This window comes from Gallus gallus, chromosome 20 (genome assembly GCF_016699485.2).
Source record: "Gallus gallus isolate bGalGal1 chromosome 20, bGalGal1.mat.broiler.GRCg7b, whole genome shotgun sequence".
Classification (NCBI taxonomy): Eukaryota; Metazoa; Chordata; class Aves; order Galliformes; family Phasianidae; genus Gallus; species Gallus gallus.
Genome location: NC_052551.1, coordinates 6,180,628 through 6,207,451, shown reverse-complemented (window position 1 = coordinate 6,207,451; position 26,824 = coordinate 6,180,628). Strand labels below are relative to the sequence as shown.

At 37.4% G+C, this 26,824-nt stretch overlaps 1 protein-coding gene across 4 annotated transcripts in view; it reads right to left on the bottom strand.

Moving 5' to 3' along the window:
- The window catches only part of NCOA3 (nuclear receptor coactivator 3), a 75,667-nt gene extending 53,283 nt beyond the window's left edge, over positions 1-22,384 (bottom strand). For 3 of the 4 annotated variants that reach the window (XM_004947054.5, XM_004947056.5, XM_025142394.3), the window contains exons 1-2: positions 22,307-22,384; positions 3,650-3,689 (exon numbers count right to left, since the gene is read on the bottom strand). The gene's annotated coding sequence lies outside the window, so the exon portion shown is untranslated. Of the gene's footprint in view, positions 1-3,649; positions 3,690-21,882 lie in introns of all 4 variants that reach the window. The other variant, XM_004947051.4, reaches the window with a different exon arrangement.
- Between the last annotated feature and the right edge of the window lie 4,440 nt (positions 22,385-26,824).

The following is a 26,824-nucleotide window of genomic DNA, read 5'->3' as shown; positions in this document are numbered from 1 at the left end:
ATGGACTCACACAAACTGGCTTCAATGGGATTTAAATGCCTGATGTGTTAAGAGTGCTTTTGAGGATAGAAAGAAGAGCCACACATCACATTCCCCTTGCTTTTAATATTTGATTGTTACCCTCTAATCTCATAATAAAACCTTGTTAATGATTTTTCTTTTTGGTATAACTCAAATCTGAAGAGGTACTACAAGATTAGAGAATGGAAACAAAGGAAGTTACTGAACAGATGAAATAAAAAAAGTTTAGTTTATGTATAGCATCAGTGCTTACATGTTATTTTTGCTTCACTGTAAAGAATGAGAAGTAGAACTACTTAATGCAAAAGTGACATTTCTAAAACAATTTGACCTTGAAACATGGAGGTATTTCTAGCTCAGTCCTGTAATTAACATCCCTGACTAAATTTGAGTGTGTGCAGACACAGTACATTTAGTAAGGTAGCAAGAGGTCTTCATTTAGTTCAACGTTAACGTTTAGCATTCAGAATTTGAAGTGATCCATCCACAGTATAACAAATCTGGGCATTCCACTAAAAATACCCTTTCCTCTGCTTGTTTTCAGGTATCTTACAATATTTTCATTTTCAGAGATTAAAGCTTAATAGAGTACCTGCAACTAAACCACAAATTAAGAACAAAATAGAATCATTCTCAAGTTAGAATAATTTGTGTCTCCACTGCAAAGCCAGGTCATCTTACCGTACTTCAAATATTACCCATGCTCCATATACCAACAACTGTAACACAAGAGCATCTGCTAAAACTTTTTTTTAAAACTGCTAAAACATGAAAACTTTGTTTTGCATATCACTGTTGGACTAATGTTACATCTCAGGGATTGAGAATTGAACTGAAATGGCTCAGTGTCTTTTTGTACTATACAAAATGAAAGAAATTGCACTCAGTGAGATGCCATAGATTCACCTCCGAGTCCTACAAAAAAAGGGCAAGATGCAGGACTTGTTACAAGCTAAGTAGCACATTTCGAAGAGTGAAATTCTCAAAGCAGCCTTGGCTTTGTTAGAAAGCTTTGGATTGATGCTAACATTGTCTCTACAATTATCAGTAAGACATTATCAGAGAATTATACACTGCAGCCCAGTGAGAAACGGATACCATTAGAATGGGTTACTAGGACAAAGAGCTTTACAATTAATCTCACTTTGCCTTAATTCCAAGGATTGTTACCACATTCTTTTTGCTATTGCTTTAATCACAGGATGTTTTTATTAATCTTCTGAATCTTTAGATATTGCCTAAATCCACAAATATTCTCATCACACAAAGGACATGTCCCTAACAACTTGTACACTATGAACAATTCCATTGCATAAAAACATCTTGATTCTTCCCCCCCCCCAATATTCAGCCAAAAAAATTAAAACCCTAACTTTCATTGAGATGATACTTTAAAATAAATCTCTCATTACCCTCTCAAGGATTCCCACAGCAAGTATTTTTGCAATAGTTGCTTACTAATCAAAAAAATCAGTTATGTTCCTTATTGTTTATACAAATGGCACTTTTCAAACACTGATGTTTACCTGCAGCATTTACCAAAATGACACTGTCATCATTAGCACAGAAATTACAAGTAATTTCAGGAAGATTCACAGCCATTGTGGAAGTTAATACAAGAGGTCAGTGACTGCCAAAAAACGGAAGAACAGATCACATCCTTCCCCTTTAAGTGCCAAAAACATTTGCAATGCTTTGTTACAGATCCTTGCTTCCTTCTTTGTAGATAAATGGCTAAATAGTTGTGTAGTTTCACAACATTAGGAAGCAATTTTATGTATTTTTATATAGTGCACTAGAAGAAACACCAGCACAGAGCTGTTTCTTAAACGCACTGTATCTTCAGTTCCCACACCAGACCAACACAATCATATTTTGCATTCAATAAAACCCTGGCACATTGCTTGAGCATTTGTCTAATAGGACAGCCAAGACGTATCCACCATAATTTAAACATACGTTCTCTTCTAGCAAATTCTCAGGTGTTTTGCAGACAATTCAAAGCCTAATTTGATGCTAAGCTTTAAAACCAGTATTCTGACACACCTACATACAGGGAGGTTTTTATTAGTGTCTGCTAAGCATATCAACAGCTAAGTGATTACCATCAGTCATATGTTTATGCCATAAAACTGGAATACATCACCTATCAACTGTAGTTGATAACGTCTTCTTGTCAGTAAACACTACACTGACTGCATTTCTATAATAGTACAGCATGCTGACATGGAACTCAAAAGAAATGAGTTGTTTATGCACATCAGAATCAGAATTTTGTATTCCCAGGCCTCATAAAAAGAAAAGCCACTACTACTATCTCTAGGCATGGTATAGCTTTAATATTTTCTATTTAAAGACAACTAAGTGTTTTCAGCATACATAAACATCCATTAAAAAATTCAAAAATCTACCAAACCTTACCAACACTTGGGCTTCCACCATATTATGACACAGGTGAAGGCTATAACTGACAACATGCATACAATAACAGGATAAGTACTGTACAGAATGGAGGGAACTGAAGAACATACAAAAACTTAAATCTGATGTCAGTGATTCTGTCTGAACATAAATACCATGATTTAGACTTTTTAATTGTAGGTAGATTTATGTCAGACAACCTGCTTAGACGTGTCTCCACCCAGACAAGAGCAAAAATTATTTATCTCTTCTCTCTACCACATACTATTTACTTCAGTGTGGCATTTGTCTGTAAATCATTACTTAAGAACATTGAGTGCAGCTACCTGAAACAGAACAGTTTTCTCTGTGCTTAGAGGAGAACATTCTCTGAAAGGTTTTCCTTTTCCTGTCTCCTTTCATTTTCTTCATTTTGCTCTGACTTTCCCTCACTCTAACCAAGCCAAGGTCACTGAATATTATCACAGGGCACCCTGCTAAACTGCAGAGAGAAGAGGCTGAACTTATTACAAGATACTACTATGAAGAAGGTGCTTCCTTTCCAAGGAACAAGATTTCACTGAATAGGGTGTCCACACGTGCTATTAGTTTCACTAATCAACAGCAACAGGTACAAGCTTAACACTTAACTCATATCCTGGAGTACTGAAGGCTAAATGCGTTAACTCTCCAAGTTATGACCAAAAAACCAGAACCATACCCTGACGATACACATTATAACACTCTAGGCCCAAACAGTTAGAGCTACAAAATTTCATTTCATCACCATTGTTTCAGAATAACTGTTCTGAGAAAAGAATTTACATCACTGCCTGTTTAAGAAGAAAACCCTGGCATCAGTGATATCAGATTAAGAACTAAAAGCAAATATACACACAGAAGGATGCTAGCACTTCATCCCACTACAACATTCTTTAAAAAGCAACTACATTCTTTCATGGCCCAGATATCCCCACAAAGCACACTAGCCTTACATACTACTGAACATATATACAAAGTCATACCATGCATTTCCTCAAGTTTAGAGGAGGTGGAAGAGAGCACAGTGTACAGACTGCTAATTAAAAAAAAAACAAACCATAAGTCTTATTTTAAGAGAACTGCAATTGTCTCTTCCCTTCTCCAAATTCCCTAAACATCAATGCTTTTTCTTGATCATTTGTCACAAATCTAAGTAACCCAGAGAATCAAGTCAAATGAGACTTACCTAGCAGTCTTCTCTCTCCAATAGAAGCCAGTACGAATGCCTAAAAAGACAAGGTAAGCATGTAACTGTTTGTGCATACTCTCAAACTTCTCTAGCTTAGGAATGCCCTGGTTCTGAAGGACTAAGTTTCTCAGGAGCTGGGTTTCTCCTTTATGAGCAAATTAATTTCTTTTTGAACCCATGAGAATCAATACAATATTCAGTGGCAGCAAGTTCTGCAGTTAAGCTCTACACTAACTGAAAATTCCTCTTTTATTTTTAACTTTGCCACCAGATAATGAAGAGGAAAAAATGAAATGCCCGAAGACCAAAACACTTTTTTTCCTGTTGCTCTTCCATTACACTCGGGGTTATATTATACAGGTGTCTTGTAATCTTAAGCAAAAAAAAAAAAAAAAAAGACAGCTTAAGTGCTGATGAATCATTTCTAATTCAAAAATTGTTCCATAGAGTTATCTTTGTACTTTCAAGTCCACTATACTTTCTTTATATGGCAAATCTTCATGCAATAGCCTTTGCAAAATTGTTTTAGAGTAGCGTATCTATGTAGTAATTAATAAATTGGCAGTTAAATCAGTAAATGAATTTGTACAATGCAAAATAAAGATTCATGCAAAACCAAGCTCAAACACATAAACAACCTTAAGACCCTACTAACAAACACCTTACAGTGAAATATCTGAGCTACCACACTGGTTTTATTCAATGTTCAAGTAAACAACATGTATGTGCTTTAGACTTTCACAATAAAGACATTTCAGTTGTCTTATGTCTTCAACAATGTATTCTGCCTTTAAAAATTCAATTCTTAATACAACTTAGAAATCCCATGTTCAAAATTGAACTTGGCATCAAATTTGTAAAGAAGCATTTAGATAAAGTATTCAGAATGTAAACAAAGCAACGACAGAGGCTTTATTTCATAATACACTGTTTATTTCAATACTTTCAATCAGTGAGAAACCAACAATACACAATTCACAGTACAATCCCTGTAAAAGCTGGAAAAGATATTAAGGTTCATGTCAAGTTCAATGTGCTCTATTTTTAACTTTAGTCAAGTCCCTTCTCATTAGCAGTAACTTAATAAATAAGTTGCTATAGCAAGTCAGCTTCCTTGCTGCAGCTAGGAATTTATGTGCTTACAAAACATTTTTTTTAGCTCAACAAATAAATCAGTTAGGTTAGACCCAGAGAACTAAATCTCCCATTGCCACAGTATATCAAATAAAAGGTTATTAATCGCTTAACAAAACTGTACTTAACTGCTTGATATTATTTCTCGTAATCATTGAGTGCTTCTTAAGTTTCATTACAAAACTTTAAAACAACAACAACAGAACTCTGTAGCTCACAGAGAAATGTAGTCTTACATTCACATAGTTTGACAGTAATGGAACAATCCCGTTTAGTATAACTTTGTAACAGTGAAATCTCCCACACTGCTGTAGGACTTGCTGTAGATACTTTTTAAAAGCATTTCACAAGGCCAAGCCAACTGGGACAATTTCATGATTGATTTATTAGGAAAGAAAGTTTACGTAATAATGATCTGAAAGAAAGACAACACCTTTGAGAACAACATCCTAAGACACTTCTGTGTTTCAAATATATTAAGAAATAGGGAAGAAGCATGAGAATCTGCTCATCTTTAAAAGACAACAAACCGGTTTTGCGCACTCCTGCACGTGGAAATACCTGATTCACACCATATATAACCTTGTCTGGAGGCCAGAACCCATTCAAGAATTGACATGCATGGCAAGGAACCATTGGGTCTCAAAAGAATGCTAACAAAACCCAGCATCTTTTTATCTGCTAACAGAAAACTGGAGTGCTCAAAATGAGGTGCCAAACTCAGACAGGAGTTCTAACAATGACAATAAAAACAAACCAAATTTGGCGTGCGGTTAAAACACTAAGAACATCTTTCTCAGCTATTGTTTTCTGTGTCTGAGTCTAAATGTGGTGGTAGATCTTTTTCCAGCACCGCCTCTACAAACTAAAAACGATTTCCGGAATTCCCTCTATATCCATTTCTATCTTCATGTCTAAAATGATCACACAGAATCAGCATGCTCCTAGGACTTTGTGGGCTGACTTCCAGGATCCTTTCTAGATACATGCCAATAAGCACATCTACAAGTTTTTCTAGAACAGCCTCTGAACTCCCTCAAGGGACTGATTCTCACACCCTGAGCCCACCAGTGACATCACTTCTAGGAGCTTTGCCTTGAATGCCCCCAGGAACTCCTTCTTCAGCCACATCTGGAAGGTACACTGGGACCAATTCTAGATTCATTCCCAAAGCTGAGTGCAGAAGCACATTTAGAGTCAAAACCAGGCTCTGGCTAAGAGTGGTGGTGAAAACTTGCAGTGTGCTCACTCCAGTCCTTAATCACTTCCATGACAGTGTACTTGCAATGCTGCCTGTGTTTTGCTTTAGCTAGTTCTGTAAATCAGTTCTTTCTTTTCCTATAGATGTGCTATAGACGATGTCTGACCTAAAACTCTGGTTTATGAAATACCTGCTTTCCCTAGAGACACAGTGAGCACTAGCAGAAATCACTGCACATTAATACATTTATCGCAGATACAGAAGGCTTTCAGACTAATAGCAATTGATGACCACCTGTATGTTTAGTAAGCAGTAATTTTCCTCTGAGAAGGTTAAACAAACTTCTGCTCTGAAGCAGTAAACACTAATATTGAACTTTACATTTCTAGCAGGGCAGCAGTAGCTTTGCAGACAGAGCAGTTGAAAAGTGTGGCAGTTAACTTCTGCATGGAGCAATGTTAGTCAGATCTGGAAGTGAGGGAGCAAGAAGAGAATATACAAATTATCCCAAATGGAAGAAAACCAAAACATCTTAATTCCAAACAAGCAAAAAATTCAACTTCTAAAGGTATTTAAGCACTTCTGTATTCTTTGTTTTATTTGACACGTGACCTGTGCTTTGGCCTTCTATTTCTCTAGCCTTTTAGCAGGTAGAGATACATTCCATGACTGAAAGCATTAACTGTATAGAGTCCCATACTAGGTGTCATTCTAGCAGACCTTTCAGTGAGTTTCTCCTTACAGTCAGAATAAGTAAAAGCCTGCTAGGTTGGGGATAATTAAATTGATTAGAAAAAAAAGCAGGGGAGCCATTTGTACAATTTTTTCCTATTAAAAAGCATTTTTGCCAAGTCCAATTGGTGAACATTCTCATAAGAGCTGAATGTGTTCACATTATATTCTATACAGTTTATATAACAAGCCTTAAAGCAAATTCTTTCACTTATGAAATACTAGCTAGAACTGTTTGTGGATAGAGTTCTATTAAGAACTTATGCAATTACCTAAATCCACTTCAGGGCTCCTCAGGTTCTTGAATATAACGTTGAAATGTACAAGGACCTTCAATGCAAGTATACAGAGAAAAGCCAAAGAAGCTTGTGGAATCTCTGCTCTAGAGGTGAAGTCTTTGATTACAATGAATATGCTAGAAATGCACTAAAACGTGAAACAAGTTAGAACAAACCATTTTTCAGTTGTGTTCATTCTTTTTGGTACTGGTCTATGGAGGGAAGGTTTGCTTTTTCTATTTGGTTCCCTATCGATACCTTTGCTTCAACACACTTTGCTAAGATCTCCATACGGCTTTCCGTTACTTATATTATTCCACTGACAATGCTATGAAGCCAGAGTACAGAAGAGAAGTACTCCATTTCATCCACAGTAATAAAATGGCAGTGAGTTTTGGTTTTTTTGGCCTGTAGTGTTTTGGAGTTTTTGTTTGTTTGATGGAGTTTCTTTTTAAACTAAAACAGTATATTGGAGTCTGTTCTAAATGAATCAATTTTTGTATGCAATGCTAGAGAAATGCCTAACTTTATTTGGTGAGGAAGAAAAGACTGGAAGATTTGCAAGTTTTTTTATTATTATTATTTAAGGAAAAAAGTCTAGACTGAATTGGAATTCTCAAGTAGCAAGGCTCTGTAATAGAAGAAACATTCAGAGGAATGAGTATGACTATAGGAAAGCATCCAAGGTTTTGTTTAAAGTATTAATTTAGAAAGTTGAAACAGCTTCGCTACTGCAAAGAAAAGTTTTCAGTGGCTGAGGCAATTAGCATAGCTAAACTTGAGTCTATTTTACCTAATGCAAGTACATACACTTAAACAAAACACTGTTACTATCTGCCATCTTAGCTCATCTAATCTTGTTAAATAAGAACTACTAGCATTCTCAAAAAGTCTCTAACAGCTGCAGAGAAGCTGGTGAACTGCCAGAGAGTTGTTAAACAGGAGCAACATACTGTAACAAACCATGAAGAAAAAGAGAGGAGTGAAGTTGACTCAACTCTCACCCATTCACTTTCAGGAAACCCTCACGTTAAGTGAAATACAAAGTTGACTTTCTCCTCTTAAACAGATTAAGATATGCATTCTATGATTCTGTTTGCCTGAATACATCTAAGGCAGCTTTGGAATTACCTTCTATCAACATGGTAGCCAAGACACTGCACTCAGCAATAATCTAGTTCAAAAATTTGGATAGGTCTACCCTGGAACTCAGCACAGGCTAACAAAGCAAAGCAACGAGAGCCATGTTGTGGTGGCTCAGCTACAGGACTGCACTGAGAACTTTGGGGTGATAAGCCTGAAACATACATAGTCCTGGTAATTACTAATGCAGACACCAGTCCCAAGGCTCAAACAGAATCTCATGGAGATACTTCTCTTAGTTGCCAGCAAAGATTGCTTATTTTGTAGCCAAGGAACTAAGAACTTATATACGCCACTACTTTGTATCATGTAGAAATTACTTTTCTATCACATTCTGGAAGCTTCTATTACATGGCACAGGTGAAAACGCTTCATTTCTTGCTATCACCTCACGTTATAACAATACACTAGTATTTTCATGACATGTTAAAATTGCATGCTCTGGGGAAGAAGATGCAGACACTCGGGAAAATATCTTTTACAGACCAACTTTAATAGCAGAGATATCTTAAAACTCTTACCAATAATTTGTACATAACCCACACCCCATCCACACCCTATGGGAGTTTAGGCTTGTTTTACTGAAGGTATAGAGCAACTGTTTGGACTACTGTTATCTTCAGCTCTTATATTTTCATTCCCTCCTTATATGTATGCATACCCTGTAAACCATGAAACGGTAGTATCAGCTCACCCAGTATTCCTGTGTAGCATCAGTAGTACACCAAGATGCTGAATCTAATGGTTTTGTTTTCATGGACTAAAGTAGTAGCATGGCAGCAAATGGTGCAAGAAGAAATCCAAAAAAGGACACGGGAAAAAAAAGCACAAAGAAAAAGCCACCAAGTACTGTCACATTTACTCCTCATGTAACCATTCATAGACAAGGAAACAGTACTATTTCATTCAAATGAAATGTTAGCTTACTTAATTCAATTTTTTGTATGCATATGATGCCTTGTAACTTCAGACACAGGATCAACTTCACGAACAACTCCTTATCTCCGAATTGCTCTGCATTAGACTGAAAATATCCATAGGGCATTTGAAATTCTTAAGTTATATCCAGCAGGATTTAGATGCAAGAATGAATCTGAATGTCCTGTAGCAGAAGCCCTTAAACATAAGCAGCTCTGAATTCTCAACCTGGCATAAGAGTTTTCATCACCTTGTCTAAATTTCCACTAATGTAGGCAGTTGCTTTGGCACCACAAGCCTCAGGGTTGGTCACCAACTTCTATCCATGATTTTCAGTTTCTAGCAACTCCATGTTATTTTCTACTATATTTCCTTGGCGTTCAAGTAAGACAATTTTTACATGCCATTGATACTAGACAGCTTACATTTCAACTACCCTCTGTTTATTCCTAGAGTCTCAAAATATCTGATGGATGAAAACACAGAATAAAGAGAACCTCAAACCCTAAATAAAATACCACTTTACATCATCACTGCTGCTTTTGCAAAGCACTGATCATTTCCTGAATTACACTTGGTGTAGATGTTTTGCTTAAGCAGCAAGCACTCCAGGCTACAACTGCTGAGTGACCTTGAGACAGCTCACAGAGGCAGTTGCCATGGTAACACCACCAAAGCCTCCATCCTCAGCTGACACCAGGCAGGCACATCCATCCTGCACTTGGCTCTCAATATTGAAGGAGGAAGTTAGATTTTTTTCAAAAGGATAGAATCAAAGTGTGCTGTGGTAGACACTGTATATTCCGTATGAATACAACTAACCGGGGCTATACAAGTCCACACAGCATAAGAGTTGAAGTATGCTAACATAACACACTACTGAAAGTTGGTTCTACTCTGTGTTAATCCAAAGAACAGTCCTGAGTTTGGCAAATGAGTGAAGAAAGTCTGCAATACCACAACTTTGAGGAAAAAAGTTATTTTTTTCCTCAAAGTCTCTAATACAAATAAATTTTATGGAGCATTGCTGTGCCCAACTTGGAGCAAGATGGGAGTAAAATGAATATTTTGCACACTGGAATATTCCTACTTTCACCTGTGCAACCTCATCAGCTTGAAACAAGTTTGAAACCAACCTGAAACTAATTAACAGTGCTGCCCAAAAGAGTTTTTCTCCACATAGCATGCAACTAGCTCATGGAGGTCTGGCAGAGGCAGGTGATGTCTTGGATGTAAATAAAAATGAAATAGCTAGTACAGAAGAGTGCTAGTTAACAGAAATATTCAGTAGAATCACTCCCATTAAATGATTGATTAACATTAAATGATTATTTATGAATATATTTAACTAGTTAGTTACAGAAAGCTAGCAGTCAGACATAAAAGTTTACTTTAAAACTAAGCTGCACTTGCAAGACCCATCTTTTCCCTAAACTCCAACCAGCAGGGGCCAATCAGATAATTTTCATAGATTGCTGAGGTAGAATCGAAGAGATCCTAGCATAGGCAAAACATTTCTGTAATCTAATTAGAAACAAGGGTTAGGAGTGTTCTGCCTCAGAAAGTCAGCCAACTTCATGGATTTGCACTTACCATAAAGAAAAACATTTGTGCAGTCTCCATACCAGTGGAATTGCTGCCAGTGAGGACATACACTTTAAAACAGGCTGAATAGAGAATGCTTTGGAAGCAGAGAAAGTGAGAAACTACAAGCTGTCTCTGAGCATGCTCCTTTGCTGAAAAGCTTACCTAAGACATACCTAAATCTAATTCACAGCCACTCAGTAAGACTTCTCATACTCATCTGTCCATTCAGTACTCCACTCAAACTCACACAGATCTCATTTTATTATCTAAAAAAAAAAAAGATAATTAGTTATCACATGATTAGTACTAAACATTTTTTGTCCTGTTCAAAACAAGCTATTTTAAAAAAGAAAGTTGTGGAAAGACTAGAAGCACATCCTCCCCATCATAAAAGCTGCATAGCATTTTAAACTACCTGGAAATACCTGCCCCTCCTTTTCATATATTCTCTCACTTTCAGAGATCTCAACACCTTTAGAATTTGTATCTTCAGATATTGTGGTGTTTGTGTTCTTACATAGGCACTGAAATACAGAAGTCACATGCCTGATTGAAACCTTTCATATAACTCGGAGTTCATAGCATCCTCCAGTGCTACAGACAATAAGGTACAAGCTTACACTACAGCATCTGTCAGCATACACATTAACAGGATCTCCCTTCTTAGGAATACATGGCTAGGTAGAAATTGCATCACTGTGTTTTGGTTTGCTGCACTTAATACCTAAGGTTTCTAATCACTGAAATTTGAGCAGCATTGTCCATTGTGGTAAGAAGAGCAGACAATGTAATCAAGTAGGGAGGAGAACAGAGCTAATAGTGGAATTAAGACACAAGAGGTTTGGTTTTACTCTGAAGTTACAGGAGCAGTAGAGTTTTTGAGCTCCTGGGAAGGAAGTAGCATCTGCTGTGTATATGCAAATAACTCAAAAAGTACAAAAGAGGACTTCAGTATTACTCTGTCCCTGCACAAGTTACTTTATCAGGAAGGATCACACATTGTACTACTGCTTTAATGCTGCAGTATCACATAAACTAAAGAAAATACAGCAAAAGCTAGAGAACCATATATTTCACCCCCAAAAGAGCTGATAAAAGTTTAACATGCAACTAAAACAAAAGATACTTATAGTTCTTAGACTTCTATATTGAGGTTAAAGACAAGAAATCCTTACCACCTACAAAGAATCAGTCAACTACAGCAGCACAGGAGAAACAAGCATGAGAAAGCTCTTCACAACAAGTAACATAATATATTCTAATCCTACTGACCTGTCAAACCTTTCAACACCAGGCTCTATGAGATGGGGATACTCATTTTTTGAATATCTACAGAAGTGATCTGATAGATTAGTTCTACCTCTCAAGAGCATTATAGCAGTACTTACCCTTTCAATAGATCAATAATTTAGTAATATCTATACACACTACACTGGCAACAAATCCATATTAAGTGTTTGCAAGTTTCTCAACATCAGCTTCCGGAACAGCACTGAATATATCTACTGAATGCCTCTTGACTTCAGTGAAATTAATTTTCCAATGCTGATACAACAGACCAAGAACTGTCAGTAGTAATGTGAAATTATTAAAACTACCAACTCGTCCTGGTAGAAGTCGAAGACAGGTGAATGGTGTTGAACTTCTACCTCCAGGTATCACTTGAATCTCTTTTCTATAACATAGTTGTTTCAGAAATAGCATCTTACAGGAACTCCACTTGGCTTTAACTTTATTAAACTGGCTACTACAGTCTCACCCCATCCACTCCTTTGCACTGGAAATGATATCCATGAACCAGGGGGTAAATGGAAAGCCATAAAGTACCTCGGTGGGTTTTCTCGAGTTCAGGGGCTTTGCAGCATTTTTCTTTTCCCTCTTTTTTCTTTTTATTTTTATTTAAACTTCCTTAGGAGGGACAGGTAACAGCAATTTTCAGAAATCTGATTCAACAGAATCAGTTTGCTGACTACAAAAGCACCAGTCTTAGAGCAAGACGACAGGTATGAGAAAGGAGTCACAATGGCCCTGACTTGGCCTGAGCTGCTGTGGAAGTGCAGTGCACAGCATCAGGAAGATAGCTTTACATGGGAATGTATTTAAAGGCTTCTGGTTTTATATTTTCAATTAATATTGGAAAGAAGTCACTTTGTTGTGTTGTTACTTGCTTTTTCCACAACACACCACCTTAGCCCTCACTTCACCACTTAAGCACAGCACAAAAAAGAACCAACAAAAAACATAATATAAAGGATTCTTCATGCCCTAGCATAAGAGAACAAGTCAACAGTGAATATCTGTTGCAACAGAAAGACAAGGCACATTCAATGTACAGAGTTGCCTACTTCTTGCAGAAAGGTCAGGAAGCCTTTCTGTAAACAAGAATTTATCTGAGAAGAGCTTCAAGGTAGACCAATGAGACTGAACTTGTAAAGCCCTTTAGCTTTGCTTCCACCAATGTATACGAAGCTACAGTAATTTTATAAATAGCCAGTAAACAGGTTTAAAAGTTAGCCGTTTTAAAGAAGAATATGATTAGAGCAGGATATTTTTCCTAGCACCTTGGTCCCTTCAGTAGGTCAAAGATAATGACAATTAAGATCTCTAGTAACAGGCAGTCCTTATTCAAATTAAAACTGGAAGCAAAAAACAAGGTGAACTGTCACCTGGCAGTGATTAGCTGGTAATAGAAACAGTTAAACTGTGAAACAAGAAATTGAAGGCAAGATTAACATATCAACCACTGGCATCCAGCATGTGTTCGGGTACACAAATTCCTACACATCAGAATTTTATTTTTTTAATGAAAATTCATTTGCAGGGGGCATTCACTCAAGAAGTAGCTGGAAGTTTCAGTCAGAATGAAACTTCTAACTGAAATTCCAGCAACACAAGCATGCCTGCATGTTATTAAAGGAAATAGTGGAAAATTTCACAGGCTGACATCCAAAATGTCTGCGGTTCCTGTTCATATTTCTCTCTACTCGCAAAGCAGCTATTAGACTAGAGTTCTGTGTGTGCATATGTGTGTGTGTGTGTGTGCGCACATGTTTGTCCTGGAAATTTCCACAGCTTTAAAAGACCTTTAAAAAGCTTTCTTAAACATACAGCTAAAACAATGCTAAGGTTTCTGCCTAGACAGAAGCCTTAAAATAAGTACAAGTTTAATCGACATAAAGCACTGCTAAGACTGGGAGAAAATGAAAAACCTTTCTCATACACCAACAGCATTGCTTGGCCAATCTGTAATATCATACTACATATTAATCTCTTTATGAAGGTCATTTGAGGCCCAGCTACAAACAGACGGGCAAGGGAAGACAAAGCAGTTCACAATAATGCAACAGTGGATGACATCACAGGTCGTCCTGTCCCTATCAAATGACAGCTCTCTTTGAATTTCCTCAAATCTCTACTCAGCTTACACCTCAGAGGATCTGACTCTTTACCCCTACTGCCTTTGTATGATCTCTAACATGCAATGTCAATCTGGCACGTTAGCTTGCACTGATACTATATCTCACCTCCACAAGTCTTAATTAAGAGCTACAAATTTGCATCATCAGAAGATAAAGAGCTTCAACAGAAAACCCACAGGTGTAATACTGTCTTCAAAAGCTACTCCAGCCTGTGCAGATGCTTTCTTTTGTCAGATCAAAAGAGCCTTCCTCTTAAGGGGGAGGGCTGAAATGGACATCCCAGGTTTAATAGAGACACTGCTGTAATGAAGAGGACAATTTGCAGACAAAGTACTCTTTTGCTGCATTTAGAGCTCTTTATATATATATACTTTAAATGTCGATTAAGATGAGATTTTATCAGCTACTACTTAAAAATGTTACTTCACATACTGGTATTTTAATAGGAAACAAAATATATCAAATGAGAAAAAATAAGTTATTTACAAAATGAAAGCAATACACCAGTGCTTGCCATGAAACTGGTAAGAAACAAAATACCTTGTAAATATCATTAATTCATTTGCTCTTTTTTTAAATTTGAAATGCTACAGTACAGCTATGCTCTAATGAAAATTACAATAAAATGAGAGCGCAAACATTTTTAAATATCCTTAAGTAGTTAAAACAGATTATCTCCTGTAACACTTCATAGTTACAACTAAGCCAAACAATTGGTATAAATATTGGCTAAAAGGATCTATCTATAAATACCTAACAGCATTACCTAAAATGTGGTCCTCTAGTAGGCCCTGTACATAGGTCTGTCCACTGAGCCAAACTTCCCCATTGTGAGCATCAGGAAAGCTTCCACAGAAGATGAAGAAAGCAGAAGAGAGAGCATTAAAGCAGAATATGCTGCTTTAGTGTAGTGCAGCAAAGATGGAAAGAGCATGAAAGGAGCAGAATAAGAGGCACAATTTTCTGCTTTTGTTCAACCAACTTTTTACATAAAGTTACTACAGTGACAGACAAGGTCTTTGGCATTGGTAAAAAAAAAAGCAACTTTTTGTTTTAGATCTTTCCTTTAGGATGGAACTGATAAGAATGGATAACCATTTTAAAACCACCATCATGAATAAGAGGAAGAAATGACTTTAAACTTTCATTTCCTCTTCCACAAGCTTCCAAGAAACAAGAAATACAGTGTTTCCATGTGCTAATTGCATGCACACGTACACACTCAACATTTGTCCACAAGGAAGTTTCAGAAAAGTTAATCCAAGTAGACTGCATTAGCTGAGACCCACACACACACTGTTCAGAGCAGCACTTAAGAACCCCTGTTCCAGGACTTGCTAGTCTGAAGCAAAGGTGGTGAAGGCAACTCAGATATATGACAAAAACAGAATGTTAAGTAGTTGGTACGTTCCATGGGACAATCAGCAAGATGCTAGAATTACAAGTGCAGAAGCAAAAACAGCACTGTCTTTGCTTTAGGTTTTAGTTCTTCCAAGCAATGCAGAATAACAAAAAAAAAATTAACAAAACCTATCTTGACAGACTATTCTGAACCAGTAAGTTTCCTCAAAATACTGCAGTAGAGTATGCGCATCACATTTTAGGTTGGTTTTTTTTTTTTTTGGCACGTAAATAGTTTACTTCTGCATTCTGCTTAACCTCTCTGTTATTAGATACAGCAGCAAACCCTCCTTCCCTCTCTTTCTACTCCCTGCTGTATTGCATCCCTGGCTCAATCACTCAGGGGCGTTTCAGGGAGACAGTGCTGCTATTAGATGTAGCCATAGAGAAAATGTAGAGCAACACAATCTAATTGTTATATTTTGAATTCTTAAGTGTGCATGGTTTCTATCACTTAAAGCAAATTCTAACTGGCTTACTAGGTACTTCCCAGAACAGCTTCCTCAGATTCATGCAAGCTCAGAAAGCGTTTGAAAAACTTTAATGACTGCATATCACTCATTCAGAAGTTAAACAGAAGTTGGTTGGAGTATACTGATCAAGTTCTACACGTAACTGACTCAACTCATCAGTATTTGACTAACAAGACATTAAAAGTCCATGCAGTATTTGGGTCCTCTCTATTTTTATTAAAAAAAAAACAAAAAAAACACTGAGGTCTAATGACAAGAGTGAGCCATTGCTCACATAAGACAAAGGAAGACAATCCATATATCAGAGAAATTTTGTCCTCACATACAATTTCTCAAGTTACAATTTGCTTGTTAATCACATTAAGTAAACAGTAAATTAGAATCCTTAGAGTTTACCACTCATTTGCCAATGTAAAGCAGGAATAGCTGATTTGTCTCATTATGCTCCAACATTTCATATCTCATGCTCTAGCTTAAGCTCAAAGCAGTGACAGACCTGACATAGAAAAACAAGAATTCAGAGGGGAAAAAGTTGAAAAAACCCTACATTGCTACTGTAAGCTTCCACTGCTTAGTCATTCTCTGACTTAGTGAAACTTCAGAAGCCAACTTTTTTTTTTTGCATTTCTTCCCAAGATTATTTCCTCGTTCTAAGTCTTTTTGGAGTCTCATTTTTAATACACATCTCCAAATAAGACTGCGACAGTAGTCTTGCAGTGGTTGGTGCCAATGAGTCACCATTTGCGTTGTAAGCACAAGTATTTACCTACCCACTTGTGCAGCTCAGAAAAGCATGCAGTAAAGAGACTGCTCAATTTTCCCATGAAACCACTGCTACCAAGTTTCAGCACTGCACCATCTGGTAGTCTTCTCTGAGGAAGACAGTCCAGAACATTACCAGCAAGTCATCTCTTTAAAATACATATACAGACACTAGTTTTCAAGTTTGTCACAACAGTTACAGAAGTTCAGGTTTCTGGACAAACAAGACAGTTTCTTAAGTCTCTACAGTGGTACATAATTCAAAATAATGGACTTAATAAGCTAACTTTTAACATCACTAACAGCAGAGGACATTCCACACTGCATACTCACTGCCTTTGCCATATATATATGGCAAAGTCTCATATATATATATGCACCACCCAAAGTGATTCTTGGAGTTACTCAAAACTATGAACTCTGTTAGGGAAGAAAAACCTTAGAGCTTGATCAAGCAACTGATTTTCAAGAATAACAGAAGCAAAAGTTGAGTTGCCTAAGATATCCTTACTATGTTTAACCTTCAGAAGGTTTTTGGAAAGCTGGAAATTGACTTATGTTCTCCATGAGTTTCTTCCAAACTGCAGAGGTAGAACTTGCACAGTGTTTTAAGCCTAATCAAGACAAAAAAACTAAAACAGAAGAGCTATATAACACACAAGTAGTTGATAATAGTTAATAATTTAGTATTTACAGGACAAGAAAAATACCAGTTTTATGTAGGATCCAATAAGCCAACAGCATAATATTTGCATATTTCTCCATTTTGTAAAGAAGATCTGCAAGAGTCCTTAATTTATTCCCAGGAAAATGAAAAGCTTTCCTAAAGTAGCTCATGATTACATCTTACATCAGCCTTTAAACCATACACTTTCAAAACACAGTATTAGTAAAGAGATTATCCAACAGTCTATCCCATGTGTTTTTTTCATGCGAAAAGATGCGTTCAAAGCAATATAAAAGCCCACAGTTCCATGATACAGAAAAGAGCAGGAAGCTCTTCTTCTACAGTAGCAATAGTTTGAGGTTACCATACCTTCTAAGCTTTCACTGTAATAGAAAGTAGTCAGAGCCCAAGCAGGATTTCCTCTGACCAAGTTACTAGCTATTTGGGCACAACAACATCAGAAACAGAGAATCGGCATAGCCTATATTAACCCAACTAAATGCTGTTGCTTCGTGATAGTGGGCACTGAGGTTCAGTTTTCCGAGCCCTGGCTAGAAGGTCTCAACAATCACGTAGCTCAGAGAGAAAACTACCATAAAATCATGGGCTGAAGAAAAAAATAAAAGGGATTTCCACTGGGAAAAAAAATAGTTGTATTTGTTGAATAGAACACAGTCCATACTTAATACTTGGATATCTGTTGTGTCATTGAGAATTATCTGTATGGTCCGTTGAATAAAATCAGGCCATAAAAGAAATATCATTTGTACCATTTATTTTGCTGAGAGAAAGCTACTGGGACTACAAAAGATGCTGTATCACATTCTGTTTCACCTCACCTAAAAACTCATGAGGAAGAGCATGCATGTAAGTCCTATGGAGATACTATCCAAACAAAGCAAATCCCCATCAGCCAGTCATCTATACGCAGAAGAGCCTTATAGTCTGAGAGCAGGAGAGAAAAGGCACTTATGCCTTTTCTTTCCACCCTATCCCACTCAGTTTCCCTACTATCACTACCAAGGAAAAGAAACCGCTCTTGTAACTACCTGAGAGACAGGTGAAATACACTGTATTGATAACATTTTTAGCCAGGCAACCTGTTTCAATGCCTATTTCTTAGAAGTAGATGACATTTTCTCATTTCCAGGCAATAGAGAAGGAAGAAAAAAAATCCTCACAACTCAGAATAATCCATACAATTGTATATATATAAATATATAAACTTACCACCAAAATAAGTCTCTAAAACACCATCTGGGTATACCTGTTGTACTAAATTATCTCACTCCGTGGTTCTGACACATCCCAACATGCATGGAAGTGTAGAAAAAGTAAAGAGTATAGGCTTTGTGACAAAATCTCATGCCCAGCTGAGGCCAATGCAGGTGCTAATCATTATGGCTAGCAGCATAAGAGTTACATTGTTCCTCTCCTCCCTCCTCCCCCATTTTCAGGTGCAACTGATAAATCAGGGCAGAACTGTTAGGTAGTTAAGCCACATGTGTAACAACTTTGACAAAAAAAATTGCTTGCCCTGACCGAACAATTATGACATTTTCTGGAAAATGTTCACTGTTTCAGGTTTCTAGAATACTCTTGGTCATAAAATGCAATTATAATGGTGTTAGGCTTGAAGTCATGACACCGTCCATGCCTGTAGCCTTTAAAAAAAACAAACAAACAAACCATAACCTGATGGTTAGAAAGTCTTTAAAGTTTCCAACAGGGCAATGATCCATAACCTAGCAAAGAACATTCAGCAAACAGCTGAAGCATACCTGACAAGAACTTACATTTAACAGAGAAGGTGACAAAGGTGGAAAAAATAAACAAACCCCACAGCATGCACACAAAGTCAGGGAACAAGAAGATTTAAAGGCAGAAAGATACCTACAGAGCTGACCTTACCACCTCCACTCTTCCAGTCCATTGCAAAAGCTGGAGAACTCTTTCCAGCCTCAGAAGTAGCTGCCTTACACCGTATCCTAAGCTGTCAGCACTAAGAAGCCTGAGTCCCCAGAGTAAGAAAAACTGGGCACCAAAATCTCTGGTGGTCCTTCGCATTTAAACAGAATGCTGCATTAAGGAACTGCCCTTTTCTTAACTTGGTACAATGTCAGAAATGGAGGTGGCTGTAGACAACCAAAAAAAAAAAATCTGTATCTACATCTTAAAAGTATAGAACCTCACCAACAGTAATTCCACATACTTCATGCAAAAAACTAAAATTCCCTTGTGAGATTGAGTTTGGAGGCAAGTTAATTTTGCCCTGATTCAAGGACAATCAGCTTACTGATAACTGCCAGCTAAAAATAAAAGTCACCAATTAAATTAAAAGCATTATTAAAGTAACAGAGTGTAAGTATATCTCCCATTTTCGTGGGGTGAAAAAGAATTTGATGTACCTTCTCCTAACTAAATGTAACATTAAAACTACTACAGAATGTTTGTCCTTTGATTTTAATCAGTAGCAGTTAAATTTCTTCTCAGCTGACTCTTACTACATTACATTTAGAAATGTCAATAGATCTAGCTATAGAAAAAAAAGCACTCAGACGTGTTGCTATTTAAATTTAGGTATTCTTCCGCATCCTCCCTTATCCTTGTCAATTCTTCCCCTCCTCCCCTGTCTTCTAGTATTAAAAAGGAAAACACAATATTTAAGATATTCCAAATAGTCATCTCTGCAAAGCTTTCATGAACACAATGCAGAATATCCTACATCATACAGCTATTTGAGATCATATCTTCAAGGGAGGCTCATTTAAATGCAGGAGTTGAAGCAACCTCCAGTGTCAGACTTTAGCATCCAAGATCATTTTACATGTTATCAATGGCTTGATTTCACAGACAAATATAACTAAGATGCCCTTTCTTTATCAGAGGTAGGGTTCTTCTGTTTATTTGAGCTTTTTTATTTGTTTCTTTTGTTGTTTTAAATAAAACAAACCTCTTCTATGCAACTGTAACACAGAAATTAATCACGAAGGTATTGACTAGGATTTCTTGTCTGGTACTTGTGGGAAAAAAAACATAGTCAAAAGATAGCATTGTATTGTAGAATGCATTTTTATCTCACCTATACATTAGTCTGAATGATACTGTGCAAGAAAAATTTTAAGCAGACAATGCAAACTTCTAAATTAATAAATCCAAAACCAGAGTGAATTAGGGTTTCAAAAGAATTAAAGAAATCCTACAACTCACATGCCCGCATAAGAGCAGATTGGAAACAGTATGCAGTCATCAGGGAAGGCACTTAAAGCAAGACAGAATACTGGGTTTACTCTGCCTGCCATTACTTTCCTTACTTATCATCCCCCAACCTCTAGCATGACAGCAGCAAAACCACTGTTACAAAATTAAAAGGTATACTAGTAATAATAACAGAGTTGCATGAAATCCACTGCAAGTGTCAGAAAACAAAAAGCCTGTTACAACAACTGCTAACAGCAAATGAAGTGACTATACATTATGCACTGTACAGTTATAAAAAAAATAAAGCAATTTGTCAGTTTCCTTTAAATTCAGGCTCTTATGCTAGGACTTTCAAGCGGATATTGCTTGTGACTGTGAAGCTAATCCTGTATTTTTATTTAGAGCATACGCATCATCATCTGCTGTACAGCAACTCACTACTTTACTACACATATTTTTTAACAGTGGTGACTGATTTTTAAGTTTAAATTTCCCTTTTAACTATTTTATAGATTCTATAGATAGAAAATACTCTCACATTTCCAATCATGCTTCAGTTTTGTCTCTTTATTCAAGATAAAAATCAAACACATCTTTTATCTAAAAGTCAAGAGAAATATTAAAGGCTGAAACAGACTTTTTTTCCTCACTTAACAGGCAAAGGAGGAAGGAGACACTGTCTGAATAAAAGAGATGGACTTGAAGCTGCTCACTAGATGAGCTGACAAAGTGAGCAGCTTCTCTTTTAAAAGAAAACCTCAGACCATGCAGAAAACTGGGAGCAGAAACCACAAACGGAACCAACTTTAGAACCAAAGAGGACTCTGGGAACTATGTCAACCTCAGACAACATCCCCACCCATATTCACCCCATTTGTGCCACAGAATCACCAACACCTCGCTCAGAAAGCAGCCTGTGATATCACACAATTTAAAAAAAGTTTTCTCATCTCCATTCATCTACATCAGCTTTCATTGCAGCTGCGGAGCAGAAACGAATACAGAGGCAATAGAAATCAACCTTTCATTTCCAGTATTTCCCATCCTTTTCCTTATTACTTGAGACAAGAGAAGTCACATCTGAAACTTACCCACGCTACAGGATGATCAGAAGCAGAATGCAGATAACAAGGTCTCTGGAACCGCCTCTGTCTCAGACAAACCCAGATGAATGGCAGATGGGGCCATAGGTACTGCACCCACACACACCTCCTACCCAGGCTAAGGAGCAGAGGGTCATACACTTCTCAGCATAAGTCTCGGGAATCTAAAGCGTCTCTCCGCGTTATGCGAGGAACCTCCACCCAAACTCACCTCAGTCAGTTACGCATCACACAGCGGTACGGGAAGGCTCCAGCCCAGCACAGCCCAGCAGCCTCCGACCACTGCTTCAGGAATGCCTCAAAACTACGCGCAGCGCCGAAGTTACAATGGTTGCAAAGAAGCAAAGGCATTCGCGCGCTGCCTTGGGAATCCTCTCAGCCCCGGCGCGGGGATCGCTCCCTCACACAGCCCGGCTGCACGCCCCGTCCTCCTCCCCTCAGGGAGACACCTCCATGCTGGGGAGGGGGTGAGGGAGGAGAGCCGCCCCTCAGAGCCAGCCCCGAGCTGCTCTTTCCCCGGCGAGGGGCAGCCCGCCTTCCCCAGCCCGGTCCCACCCCGGCGCTGGGAGCAGAGGAACGAGAAGCAGAACTCTCCTCCCTCTACTCGTTGCTCCCTCCCTCCAAACCCCACTCACCTGGGAAAGGAGCCAAGACGCAGCTCCGTCCCCGTCTCCCCCACACTCAACCTCTCGCCGCCATTTTCCTCGCTGCCTAGATTTAAATAGGAACCAGCCTCCTCGAGCGGAGCCACCGGGCGGCGCGGAGCACTGTGGGATCTGTAGTGCTCACGGAGCCCGCCCCTCCGCGCGCTGCATCCCGGTACTCGTAGTGCCCGCCGTGTGCCGGGGGTTGGGCGGGAACCGCCTCACAGCGCCGGCCCCAGGAGGGCGCTCGGTATCACAGCGGGCCCAGCCTTGCCGCCTGCTGGGCCTTCCCTTTGCTGTCTAAGGCGCTGCAGCTGTGAGCTGCCTATAGAAAGTCACACCGAGGCAGGATTTATAGAAGTATTTTATATGTGTGAAGGATTAAAATGCAATAAGGTACTGGTCCTGCACGCAGCACTCAATCACAGCTACCCAATGTTTGTGGAGGACTTGCTATACCAAGCACAATCTGCTCTGCTTCAACAGGGAAAAAAACAACGTCTGTTGAAGCAAATGTTCAATATAATGCAAACAGATTGAAATGAAGTTAAAACGAACATAAATAGCATCAGTTTTTACTTCAGCTATATGGAGGCACGGCTCTCAAGCTAAGTGACAGCAGCGTTCACTGGACACCTGTAAGGCAGCAAGGCGGGACGGGACAGGGCCCAACCAGCTTCTAGAAGTCATTGGGCACCTATGAGTAAGTTGCTATTACACTGTGAGTCTTCAGCTATCTCTAAAACAAGTATTAGAAAGCTAAGCAAATCTAAAGATGAAACAAATCCAAATATGCTCAAATTCTGGCCTTAGATTTTACCTTGTCATTATAATACACAAGAACTTCAAAATTATAAATGTGTGCTTCTAATTGTGAAGTCAGTTTTAACCAAATGGTAGATTCCTTATCACAATAACAACAAGAGGAAATAATTCATGTTGTTAGGGTACCTTAAATGAAATGAGGTTCTGTTGCATCTCCTGAAAGCACAAGCTCTGCTGCTTAACAATTCTATTTCTTTCAAGTAACATTTCCTTCAGGATGTTCTCTTCTTCCACTGTGAATTACAATGGAGCATTCATCAGGGCAAGAACAAGAAGTGAGCAGGGCGTGATAGGTTAATGATAGTATGCAGTAACACTGGAATTTACTTGTGCTGCTTTTTCATTTGGGCAGACTGCGCATTCTTCATATTTCTTACATATAGATCATAAGGTCTTTGAATTACATTTACACTGCATCTGACATCTTAGACTCAGCACTAATCAGAACTTCATGTGTCAATACAGAACAAATACTGTGGTTTTTTTCCCCCTTTTCATTTTTGATTTCTATTATTCCAATTATAAACAGAAACAACTTCAAAGTTAGCTCTCACTTTATATAATGGATGTAGTGATAAAATGCCTTCACTTTTCATTAAAATGTGATGCTCTACAAAAATTAATAAATCCCTTGAAATTCTTGTGCTTATCTTAAAAGATCATCTTAATAAATGTAGCTGTAGAACTGTAACATATAACATTTTAATCTATTTGCTCCACCTGCTGGTGCATTTTCTTTTTAAAGCAGTCTTTAGAAGCCTAAATGTATTAAACATTTGGCCAAAAAATATACTAAGACATACACATTAAGGTTAATTTATGTAATTTAATTATTTAATTAAACTGAATTCCAATAATTTAACAGTTAAAAAAAAGCCTAATGGATGTACACAGAGAAATATTCATGGCTTACATTTTGGACACTGCTAAACTCACTTGGTCATCATTTTCCATCTATTCTTCTCCAAACAATGTTCTCTCTTTCACATGGGGATCACTCTACAAAACTGATCTGTCTCCTGAAATTTTCAAGATAATTTTCTGTTTAGAAAATCAGTTGTGCTGGAGAAACAGGACCTTTTCCTCACATTTAATTGTTCTCTCCTCAGAGACAAAAATAAAAAACACTGATCAACAAGACCTCTTTATAGGAAGGGCTACATCAATTAGATTTCTTTTCATTCCATCCATTAATAGGATTTATTACTATTATTTTTAAGTGTTTTGCAAGGAAACAATAAGAACAATATTAAAAATATCCTTCATGGGCTACAACATTTTCCGATGCTACTCTAGGACAGAAGTAGCCTCCCTTCCCTTCCTCCTTACCAAATAATTAGACAGTGTAAAAAGAAGAGAAACAACCCTTCCAAACAAAACTTGAGTTTTGGATTTTATATTTATGAATACATATATTCATAAGTTTTATTTTAGGGTTCTCTGACCTAATCAGATTAAGCAGAATCTTTTTTGTTTGTCCCATTACAACCAGGTTTTCTGGGGACAAATTGGCACTTCTTAATGAATGTAAGATTTTAACTCACTTTGATTGCTGAATTTTTTAATATATTTTCCATCCAGTAGTGGTTTGCCGCTTGCTTGAGTAAAGCTGGAGATCTCGTGTACAAGAGACTCTGAAATTACCACAGATGGAAGAGAAAAGTTATTCTGGCATTAAAAAAGAATAAAAAGAAAACCAACACTGATAGGAAATGTTTAAAAATGTTGAAGAACAGAAGTATGAGTGGGATGGTTGTTTATTTTTAACAACTCCAGACTACATACATACCCTCTTCCTAGACTACCAATTCATTTTGCGTGACTAATCTGCTTAACTGACCAGACAAGTAAGAGTAACTGATTTAGCATAATAAAATAAAAAGATGATTTAATGGCAACAAAGTTAAACAAAATTACAAAGTAAAATGAGAAGTACCAGTAATACATCAGAGAATATATATATTTTTTTAAATAAAATGGAGGAAGTCTTCATCATCAGTATCTTGTCAAGTGAATAATCAGATGCTTACATAAATAGAAAACAGCTCATGCTATGGATTTCATGCTAAAAAGGCAACAAAATCTTATCTGAAACATACCCTGTAGTGTTTCAGCAAACTGACTGTACTTTTTAAGCAAATTTTCAGTAAAACATAATTTTAGCTTATACAACAACTAATGGAGTTATGTTTTCATGATTTCTTAAATAAAAAATGCATTTTAACACTCCAATTGGTTAACAAGAAAAAGAAAAGACAAATCAATTGAAATGAAAACAGCAGTTTAATAGGAATTAAAAACCAGTGTATTTGTTGCAATCAGCTACTCATACATTCAGCATAATAAACTGGAATACTTCTGGTTTCAAAGTGGAGTAACTCTACATGTTAGAGGATAACAGTACTAGAAGAAAATGTTACAATACTGTTTGCAAACATTATTCTCTTATTCTGGTCAGTAAATCTGTGTATTTCAGCTACTAAGGCTTAAAGCTAAACATCTAAAATTTTCTTCTTGACAGTATCAGTGCTCTTTCGCTCATTTCTCTTACTATTAGAACCTTTGTGGTGAAAATCAACATTCAGATGGCACAAGAAAGGCAACAAATCTGTGCTTTCAATTTAAGCAGATGTAGCAGCCCATTCTAATAATAAGGAACAAGTACAGATGAAATATTGCTTCCTTCACCCCCAACTTATTTGTCTAAAACATAATGAAATTAATTACTGTACGATAACTGTCCAGTCACAGCTTGAACCACTGACTGATCACTTAAGGCAAGCACTGAGTCAGCTGTGGGAGCACAGGTGAAGGCAATTCAGCTGTGTGACCAGAACAGGTGGAGCCTGACTGCACCTCTTCTAGACCCCATTTAAGGGGTCTGCCACTGGGGGAGGATTTTTTTTTTTTCTGGAGATCTCTCCCTTTGGAGTTTTCTACTGTGAGCCTAGGACACAGGTGAGCATTTCATTTACCTTTTATTGTCTCTTTCCACCACAATACTCTTTTAATCTTTGGAACTGTAAAATACTGTCCTAACCATGCCACTCTGCTAACTGTACATTTGTTAATTGTACAATTACTTACATAATTATACAGCTTTCCACAATACTGAGTGTTTAGAAATTGCTTCAAACTCCAGCTCCTAGACAACACTTTGCATTTTTAGAACTTACTGTGAATGCTTTCAGTGGACTTACTATACCATATAGATTCTAGACATACCTCTTGCTCCATTTAAGATGAATGAAGTAAAAAAAACAAAACAAAACAAACAAACAAAAAAAAAAAAAAAAACAACCTCTCAGGGAGATGCAGGGGTAAGAAACAGACCTTCTAGAAACTTTCTGTTGCAGAATATCAATTTTTTAAAAACATAAACAGCTTAGACTCTGATAGCATCCTGAAGTGGCTGCAGTACAAACATTACAGAAATGTACCAAATTTTGACCACAGAGACAGTTCAAATTATTTTCTTGCTCATTTTCACTGTTAAACTTAAGTGAATTTTGACACGACTACTAGGTTAAGCTAGATCAAAGATAAATTTAAGGTTATTAACAAAAATATTTTTAAATCATAAACTGATTCCACTCACCTAAACAATTAAAAATAAATAAATTTAAATAATAGCTTTGAAGGATCAATTTTCTTAAGTCTTCTGTCAAATGTTTTCTGATACTA